Source organism: Silurus meridionalis, chromosome 7 (genome assembly GCF_014805685.1).
Source record: "Silurus meridionalis isolate SWU-2019-XX chromosome 7, ASM1480568v1, whole genome shotgun sequence".
Taxonomy (NCBI): domain Eukaryota; kingdom Metazoa; phylum Chordata; class Actinopteri; order Siluriformes; family Siluridae; genus Silurus; species Silurus meridionalis.
This window is the reverse complement of record NC_060890.1, coordinates 22,662,614-22,670,427: the sequence shown is the minus strand read 5'-3', so window position 1 is coordinate 22,670,427 and position 7,814 is coordinate 22,662,614. Positions and strand designations below refer to the sequence as shown.

At 39.0% G+C, this 7,814-nt stretch overlaps 1 non-coding gene across 1 annotated transcript; it reads right to left on the bottom strand.

The window, feature by feature from the left end:
- Nucleotides 1-3,740: 3,740 nt before the first annotated feature.
- Nucleotides 3,741-3,812, bottom strand: trnae-uuc. The gene has a single exon. It is a non-coding gene; the product is annotated as a tRNA-Glu (tRNA).
- Between the last annotated feature and the right edge of the window lie 4,002 nt (nucleotides 3,813-7,814).

The following is a 7,814-nucleotide window of genomic DNA, read 5'->3' as shown; positions in this document are numbered from 1 at the left end:
TGGGCCCTTCAGCAAGGCCCTTAACCTAGAACTGCTCAGTGTATAAATACAAATAAATGGAAGATAATGGTGTCAATGCAAAAATACACAAAATAAGTATAATAAAATACAGATAAAGTTGCTGGACTAAAGCTTTACCTCTCTACATTAAATCCTCACTGAATCTTAACATTAACATATGTCACTAATTAAAAGATATATATATATATATATATATATATATATATATTTTAGCTTTAGGTTTAGTAAAAATTATATTTTATGTTTCTTTGCCTGTTGCATCTTATTCTTTAATATTTCGTACAGGTCAACAGTCGTGTTTTTAAATGTGCCTCATACATAAATGTCATAAATATCAATGGCACATGACTAGTTAATAAGAAGAAGAAGAAGAAGAAGAAGAAGAAGAAGAAGAATTAAATCTTACTCATATCAGATTTGGGTTTATTATACTATAATAGGAAAGATTTAATGTATTAAACTTTTAAAATTTGACATTTTTTATTACATTCATTGGTTTTGCATTTTTATTTTACTTGTTTTCTGCATAAGAACAATAAAGTGAATAATAATTAATTCGATACATTTTCTAATCAAAAACTATTATTGTAACTCGCTGCCATTTTTCGCCGAGTCACATTTTTAAGTAGGAGTCTTCAGTGTCAGCGTTTTGTCAAAGTAGACAAAAGCTGGTTTTAGAACACATGAAACCATCATGGTGGAATTTTTACGGTTTCACAGGTATTATAGCTGCTTCAACATAAGCAACGACAAGACTGTCTGGTTTCGCAGACGTTCGTGAAACGACAGCATGAAATGCCATTGCTGCTGTTGTATAAGACAAACTAATCCATTTCAAGGTAGAAACAGTTACTCTGCTTTAGGTCAAGGTGTACTGGAAAAAAATTATTATAAAACAAATATTTTATTGTTAAATCTTTTCCAGCACCAGTAAACCTTTATGTAATTTTACATATTTAGTGTTAATTATAGTCTGTATACACTGGAGGAGGGTTCTTGAGAAACAGGATGTTTGCAATGTTTTGCAAGTCCTTCATCACCTGCAAAAAATACCAAAGTGCAGTTATAGCTGGAGGAGATGAAACGAGTTCATATACAAGTTTTCCCCTGAACAGACCGAATGAGTTACGACTCCTGCAATTACCGTCTGCAGTGTTGAATGAGTCAATGTGTTTTTAGCTCCACAATTACATTCCTACACCAAACACGCACACCAAGAGAGGGCCTGCACATACATAAGTAATACAGACTGAAATAAGTATGCTTGAAATACGCCGTCTCAGGAGAAGCCTGAAGAAAAATGCTCTCCAGCCCCAGACAGGTGTCCTCACAGCTGGAGAGAGTGATTTGCATGCCTGAAAGATAGATCTGCTGTTCAACCTGGCAACCAGACCAACAGCCGCTTGCAATTTACAGGGTCACAATATATTTAAATCAGACTGACCCTTGGCTATTTATAGGCTGCGTATACACGCTTGCAACATGTGTGTGAGATGTCTGGTATGTTTTGAGAAACGCTGACTCGGCATGCAAATAAGCAACGAAACCCGCTATATCACTTCAAACACCGTTTCGTTCACACCCCTTTTGAAGTTCTGCTTCGGATTCGATCCACATGCCATCTGTCGTAACTCTGGAATTCAGCAAAACGACGCTTTGTGATCATGATCAAAGACTAAAGTTGGAGCTGACAAAATTATTGAACGTCTTCTCTGGCCAAATTGCATTTGAGCACTTGCGTAAATATTTTTGCTCTTCGGAGGCTCTGAAGTGCTTCCACCTACACTATATGGACAAAAGTACCGGTTCATCTCACATTACAGCCTTTACTTAAATTAGAAGATCCAAAACCTGACATAACAATGGCCCTGTGCACAAAGCCACCTCCATGAACATATGGGTTGGAGTGGAAGATCTCCTGCTATAAAGTTTTGACCTTAACCCTATCGATTACATTTGGGATAAATTGAAACACTGACTGCACCCCAGGCCTCCTCACCTCACCTACATCAGTACCTGAATTTTCTAACACTCTTGTCTTTGAATGAGCACAAATCTCCACAAAATCTGAAAGAACATCTTCCCAATCTTGCAATCAACCTTGGCTCATGAGCAAATAAGCTTTAACTAGATAGTAGCATCTTAGAAGTCATTAAGGAGTCACTGATTTACACCCATACATAGACACCTGGCCATAAGATTCATATGTGCTTTCTGAACATACCATTCCACACTTAGTACTCTTTTGTTGTTAGAAGAATCTACACTTTTCTGGGAGGATGTTTCACCAGATTTTGGAGTGTGCTTGTGGAGATTAATTTGGCCACAAGGGCTTTTATAAAGTCAGGTAGTGATGTGGCTAATGTAAGGAGGCCTGGGGAGCACACAGAGTTTCAATTCATCTATGTTTGATAGAGTTGAGGTCAGAGCTCTATAGCAGAAGATCTTCCACACCAACCTATGTTAACCATATCTTCAAAGATTTAGCTTGTGCATAAAGGCATTTCCTAGTTCAAGTGAAGGGAAAATTGAATGCTATTGCATCCAAAGACATTCTATACAAATGTTTGCCTTCAACTCTGAGGTATTAGTTTGGGGAAGAACCACATATGGTTGAAAAATCAGGTGTCCATAAAGTGTAGATACATAAACGTTTAACACCACACAGTCCAAGCTTGTTTAATATTCCTAAGTGGTAAGTAAACACTTGGCATAAGGAAGCTTTTTCCTCGGCTTGAGAAAGCAAACGTGGACACGGCAGATGAAAAAGATCCTTCAGAAGAATCCTTTTCACGCCACCGCATCAATTTTCAAACGGTCACCTTTTGGCCCTCGCCAGCACCCACGCTCAAGCACACCCAAACATAATAACGAGCACGTCGCCCGCCTGTGTCTCCTGAGAAGGCGTGTTTTGTGTGGAACTGAGCGTTTATTATCACAAGGGCTAGAATTCAGTCTAATGAAACCTTTAATGATCTATAAATAAGGTCCACCAGAGTCAGCATTTAAGTGCAGAGCCGTCTAAAAGATGATTGAGATCTGCTGTTAGCACTTGGGCTTGTCGTGCTAACGTGTCTGAGTGACGCCAGGACGACGGCAGTTCACGAGGCCAGCTTCGGCCACACTTTGCTTTGACACGTATGATGAATTGTAAACTCGTCACTTTTGAATGACTTATTGTTGGACATAAATGTTAAGAAAGACTCTTTGTTAAGTGGCGGTTTTGTTACCAGTAGCTCTGTAGATCATAAGGAAAATCGACAAACAACAAGGACTCAGTGAACGATTCAGATATTATAATATGTTTCACATGAATTATCGATCAATTAAAAAGTAGATGTATACCTCACATTCACCATGTGTACATAAGTATCATTGTTAAGGAACCCTTCTGCATTATTATTGTACATCTACAGGGTTAAAATGTAGATCCAAAAACTGTAATGTTTATGTAATTTGATGCATTGCAACATTAAACAAGCTAATTTCTCATTAAAACAACATACTATGTAGATAATTGTTGCCATAACCCCAACCCCTGACTGTATAAGGTGGTATCAAAAGGTTTAGAGATTTCTTTCGGCTTTTCCCATTAGAGTCGCCACAGCGGATCCTCCGCATGTTTGATTTGGCACATGTTTTATGCTGGATGCCCTTCCTAACGCAACCCTCCCCATTTATCCGGGCTTGGGACCGGCACTAAGAGTGGCTGGGGTTGGTTCCCTGACTGGGGATCGAACCCGGGCCACAGCGGTGAAAGCGCCACATCCTAACCACTAGACCACCAGGGACCCGAAAGGTTTAGAGACTAATGGTGCTACCTGGTGTTATTCTGACCGCATGCATCACCATGTCTGCAATTTGATCATGGACCGCAAGTTAGGACAACGAGCAAATGTGAAATTCCATGTGAAACTGGGAAAATCTGCCACAGAGCCGTTTGATGTGACATACGTCAGACATACAGTGAAGCTGCAACGAGTCATTTCGAGGTGTTTTAAATGGAACGCGCACTTCATGAGCGAAAGAACATCACTGTAAGACGATGAAAGATCAGGAAAACCTTCATCAAGCTCAACCCCCCCGAAAATGTCGAAACTATTAGGCAACTTGTTCATGATGATCGTCGGAAAACGATCCACACAATTTTACTTCCGCACCCACCCTACTCGCCAGATTTGGCTTCTCTTAACAAGGATGATGATGCAGCTCAAAACTCAATGTTGTGACACAATTGTGGATATCTGGTACGAATCGCAGAAGGTGCTTGTCCTGCTTCAGGGCCCACAAGTGGCAGCTTGGTGGTACTGAGGCTTGAACCCCCAAACATCTGATCAGTAACCCATTGAGCTCCCACTTTCGCAAAATAACCCATCAAAAAACATTTTGCATTTTCTTTTGCACTCTAGTGCCAGGACTAATGTGTGTAGCACTCTGGGAAACTACGGTCAATATGTCTAAGAAAATTGACCTCTGTTTTATTATGACATGTAACCAATAAGAAGGCCAAAAGTAATATCCACCTCATTAGCAAAGGACACTTTGGGGGCAAGGTTAGAAAATAGAAAAAAAATAGAAAATTCATCAATATTTTGACTGAATGAATATATGGTTATGGAAGTAAATAGGACATATGTTTTAATTATTCATCAAGATTTTAGGTACCAACAAACATCCTTTCCATTAATATGCATATTAACCCCTATGCGGTTATGAGTGTGTGTGTGTGTGTGTGTGTGTGTGTGTGTGTGTGTGTGTGTGTGTGTGTGTGTTTTATTACATGAATCTACTATATACCTAGAACCTCATTACTTCACAGATGCCACCTTTTTCCTAATGTCTATAGTGTCTTTCATTCGTGTTGGAATTTTTGCATGTCCTACAAAGATACCGATATGATCTTGGAAGCTTTAGCTCATCAGTGTTAGAGTGTAACCGTAGAAGTGCCCTGCCATCCGTTACGCCGTGCGAGAGAAAAAAGTGGAATGAGTGAGAGAAAGAGAGAGAAAACCACATAAAGACTAATTTCCACCACCTGTGTTCTGGAGCTGAGTGCATTCTTCCAGTGTGACACTCAGCACTCAGATAAATCCTGCTATGCAAATGTTTTTTTTTTGTTCGAATAAAATTAAAGTGTGCGTGAATTGCAGAAACATGGACAGAACAAGAAAAGGCTGAAGGAAAAAAAAATGATGTAGGCTTCTTCCATAGCCACCTTTTCCCTATTATACTGTACATAAGCATGGCCTGATAATTAAAGTCATGCACTGATGGGTTCCGGTGTTTTTTCCTGCCACTGTGCTGCTTGTTTTCATTCAGTCATTTTAGCACTTTGTGTGTGAGTGAGTGTGTGTGTGTTGAGATAAAATTCAAATAGATGAGGGGTTTTTTGGAGCAAAGTAATTAAACCTGGACTGATATTGTTAGAGTAAAAGTATAAATGGCTGATATGATCTGGTCTTGTTCTTAATCGCATGCATATATACCAGCTGTTAGGTTTCAGTCTCTAGACATGCAGAAGAATGTGACCTTCAGCTCCTAGTGGCGATTTATACCGTATAATGTTGATCTTGGAGCTCTGCCTGATCCTTCTTCCAGCTTTATAGAGCCACACCGGCCATTAAAGACAATCAGATATGCTTTTGTTACATTATTTACAGCAAAAAACCTTATAACTGAAGATATTTTTCGTTATACTACGGCAGTGTGGAATTCTCGATTTCTACTCGTCCTGATGTTGAATACAAGGCGGTATCAAAAAGACTAGATCTGTTTAAAGGAAGTACTTTATTTATCTACGTTTACACACTATCACCTGTCCCCTTGCACAGTAATACAGCGCTCCCAGCGTTCCTGCCACTTCTGGAATGTGTTCTGGAAGTCTTCATTTCGAAACGTGTCAAGCACCATCCGCTATTCGTGCTGGAGCTCCTCAGTGGTGTCAAAATGTCAAAACAGGAAGAGGGTGAATTCCGAATTAACCAAATCTGGAGAGTAGGGTGGGTCCGGATGTGAGATCATGTGGATTGTTCTCCCACGATCGTTATGCGCAAGTTACTGAACGGTTTTCACATCTTTGGGGGTTGAGCACGTTGAAGGTCTTTTTGATCTCTCGTCGTCTTTCAGTGATGTTTTTCCGTTCCTGAAGCGCTCTTTGTTCTAACACGTGGTCAGAATATCACCAATTAGCACCATTAGTCTCAAAACTTTCTCATTCCAACTCATATATGATATATTTTCTCTCACTGCAGCTCTCACAAAAGTTCACCTGTGAGTTTTTATTTGAAACAGTCATCCACTTGTTTAAATACATGATCATATATTTTTTATTATAAATTTCAATAAAATAAAATGTTTTCTGTCATTAATATGGTGATATTTTCTGCAACCTTTTGGAAGTAATTTTTAGTGTTTAAGGAATAAAGCGCTCTTTACTTTTTCTTTGTAGCACGACAAGCAATGTTTCTCATTAAACTGTAAATGGATAAAAAGTACATGTCCTTTGGCACGCTTTTTTCCTATAACAGCAAATCCCAAAGTGTATACACTCCTACTTGTCCATCAGAGACCTATTTAATGGCTTGCTATTGGTATGTCTTAGGTCATTTAAATATCAAATATTGTGTTATAGACATCATATATTCTCTTAAAGAAAAAAAGAAAAAGACTGTAACCCCTTGTGGAAAGTTTTAAACTGCCCAACATTTGGGTTTCATGTCTTGAAATCAATACGCTGCATTTCAGACGTATAAAATGAGGTTATAGAGTAAAAACAAATGGCTCTGTGGTTCTTGGAATAATGGGCGATAATGTTTTGCTTGTCTGCATTTTACTGATTGGAAATGATCTCGAACTAATAAACGTCCAAAAGGCAGGACTTAGTTTAAGTCACTCGTTCGCGCAAAAGAAAGCCGAAAGAATCCCTGCAGATCCGATTTTCTTCAGAGAGGACGGCCAGCAACATGTGTTTTCTTGCCTAAGTATTTCTGCGGTATTATTGTTTGCTTTGACTTTCCACATTTCGTCTACACTTACAATAACGAAAGGGTCGTTCTGGGTAAAATAATCAAAAAAGTGTTTGCGCTGGACCGTTCTACCCATCGATCGTATGGCCATTTATTTCACGTTTTTCGTAATGCTTGTGTGAACTGTGCAATTTAAATGCGGAACTGACTGGCAATAATCAGATGAAAAATCCTCGATTTTGGAATATAGACATTGATGAATTTTTTTTTTTTTTTCGCAGAAATGCAAACGACGTCTTAGAGAGCATTCAACCGCAGCTTAAGTTATGTACACTTCTGAATGCTACAGGATTTACAGCACCGAGACCAGTACAAAGTGCAGTGGGACCGCATTCCCATCTATGGAACATAGATTTATGCAGTAACATCAGTGACATACCTGATTACGTTCAGACACCGAGGAGAATTAGACACTGTTTTTCCCTCTGCTTGTTTATCTTTTACAGAAGGGTAAGGCAGTAGATGAACAGCCTCCTCATCTTTACCACATACAAGTACAGAGTCTAGGTCTAAATATTGGTCTGTACAGTATGTCTTGTGTTTACTAGGGGTGTAACGGTACATGTATCTGTACCGAACTTTTTCAGTACAGGGTTTTCGTTTTTCATTACATTTGTATCGAATGCAATCCTTTTTACGTGCAGTTAAATCTGTTAAAAACATACACAACAATGCCAAGGGTATAAAAATAAAAGTAGAGTTAGCGCAAGGTCACTGTGGCTACTCACCACCTACCAGAAATACCATTTGTAGTGCTTGTTTTGCGCA